The following is a 2,500-nucleotide window of genomic DNA, read 5'->3' on the forward strand; positions in this document are numbered from 1 at the left end:
ACCCCTCCATCACCTCATCCGATCGATTTCATCCACCTCTCGCCTCCTACCTCCGCACCACCTGAAGTACATTCTAAGCCCTGGCCCCCAAACCTTTGACGGAGAGGGGGGTCGATAGTCCACTTCTTAAGCAATAGTCCGGTGGGGGAGAAACGGCTAACCCGCACCTTATATTGACATAGGCTAGCATATGGAGTAACCCTCGTTGAACCAAGGCCCCCCGACCCGCTTTGGCTGATCGGGGGGTTCCGGGAGCAAATTCTGGTGGGCGAGTACAGTGGATCCTAGATCGATCGAACAAGGTAACTTCGAAAACAAACTCCCGAATCTTTCCCAAACAGCTCTTCCATAGTTTTTCCAGTCCGCAGCAACGACTCAGGTTTGGATGGGCGAAATCACGACGGCAGCCACAAAAAAATGGATCTCCGACATCACACAACCCGACACACCTAAGTTTCGCGAGGCTCGGCCCCTCTTCCCCTTCGGATGTCCCCCTTCGGTACACCACCACATCATGCCATCCAGTCTGGAGCGTCGCCGACTCCCGTTGGCCAAGGTAGGGCCAACACAAGAGTAGCGGACGAACCAGTCATCTGGTCTTACCGGAGAAAGGGAGAGGTAGACTGCCACCACCAAACCCCACCCAAGCACACACCAGGCAGCAAAAAGCCATCATCCTAAAAGATGGTCCCACTTCACAAGACGAGGAGGTTCCCCGTCCTTCATTCCAACCCCAGGTGAGAACACACACACCCTTCTTTGCGATGGATAAAAGGCAAAAAGAGAGGGCAAAAAGCCAACGGCAAATTCCAACCAGACCCCCAGAGGCACACACCACAAAAAGTGAAGCCAGAGAGAGCCAGACAAAGAGAAGGATAGAGAGAGAGGGAGAGTTAGACCCCCGGAAGAGAATCATAGGTGCTGCGGCCTTTTTCGGGAATGTGACCAGGAAAGAGAGAAACCGACGAGGCCGATACACACATTAAAAAATGAAAAAGTAACCATCACCGCGAAGGATTTTCCTCAAAAGACAAATCAGCAAGAAGTATGTCCAATCCTGGGGCCCATCGCCCCTCCAAATTAATGGAGGGGTCGGATAGAAATTTATAGAAATGTTACTTTTGTGAAACCCCTAGCCGACGAGAGAACTCTCACCGGTTTCGAAGTTCCATTTTCACATTCCGACCTGGGATGTTATGACTCCTCGGCCCACACTGCGAACGCGTCCCACACCCCTCCAAGTTTATCAGGAATTTCACCTGAGCTTGCAATAGAGATCGAGCGCGGTGGCGGTCACAGTGGTGGTCGACCAGGCGGAGCTTGAACGGCCTCGGCAAACACTTCTCCCCACCCTCCCAAATGAATGAGAGAATGGCTTGACAATACCGAGGCCATCGCCCCCCGCCAAAAATGGTTACTAGCTCTTGGGACTCGCTGCGACGTTACGCGTATCGGCACAAGACCAACCCTCTTTTTCCAGTCGCCCGCGCACCAAAAAAAATTTTGGCAGCGGGACTCACAATCCTTGACAGCCAGCTCACCATATAATACTCGGCGACCCTCCGCGGGACCTCCTCAGAGGGTCGCGTCGCCGGGAAACTAACCCCCACTCCTCACTGATCCAAGGTAACACGCCAGAAGTATCCAGGTAACCCCAGTAGTATCCAGGTATCCCCCTGCGAACGTCGGTACTGGGCTCAAAGAAGGCAGCGAGCAGTCGGGACCCGTAGGCACCGAGCAACCGTCACCCCCTCACGACTTTTCCCGAGACGCTTCAGAGGAACCCTTCCCCACATAGTACTCTCTGTGGGATTCGGCAGGCCCCCGTCCTACTGCACTAAGGAAGTTCCGAGACACACTTTTTTTTGTGGAAGACCACCCACCCTCCCTGTCCTGCCTGCTATCCCCGCCGCGACTCCTGGTCCCGGCCCTCCTCCCCGACTTCCTCCTTGTCCCGCTGCGAGTCCCGGACCTCCTCCCCACTACCTACTCCCGCCGCGAGTCCCAGTCCCGGCCTTCCTCCTCCTCCTCCTCTTCCCTAGTCCCGGCGCGAGTCCCGGACCTCCTCCCCCACTTCCTAGTCCGTCGCGAGTCCCGGACCTCCTCCCCTCTTCCTAGTCCCGGCGCGAGTCCCGGACCTCCTCCTTCTCTTCCTTGTCCTGCCGCGAGTCCCAGTCCCGTCGCGAGTCCCGGACTTCCTCCTTCTCTTCCTTGTCCCGCCGCGACTCCCTAGTCCCGTGGCGAGTCCCGGACTTCCTCCTCCTCTTCCTTGTCCCGCCGCGACTCCCTAGTCCCGGCGCGAGTCCCGGACTTCCTCCTCCTCTTCCTTGTCCCGCCGCGACTCCCTAGTCCCGGCGCGAGTCCGAGTCCCGGACTTCCTCCTCCTCTTCCTTGTCCCGCCGCGACTCCCTAGTCCCGGCGCGAGTCCCAGTCCCGTCGCGAGTCCCGGACTTCCTCCTCCTCTTCCTTGTCCCGCCGCGACTCCCTAGTCCCGGCGCGA

Source organism: Physcomitrium patens, chromosome 26, assembly GCF_059467195.1.
Source record: "Physcomitrium patens ecotype Gransden chromosome 26, ASM5946719v1, whole genome shotgun sequence".
In the NCBI taxonomy this organism is placed as follows: domain Eukaryota; kingdom Viridiplantae; phylum Streptophyta; class Bryopsida; order Funariales; family Funariaceae; genus Physcomitrium; species Physcomitrium patens.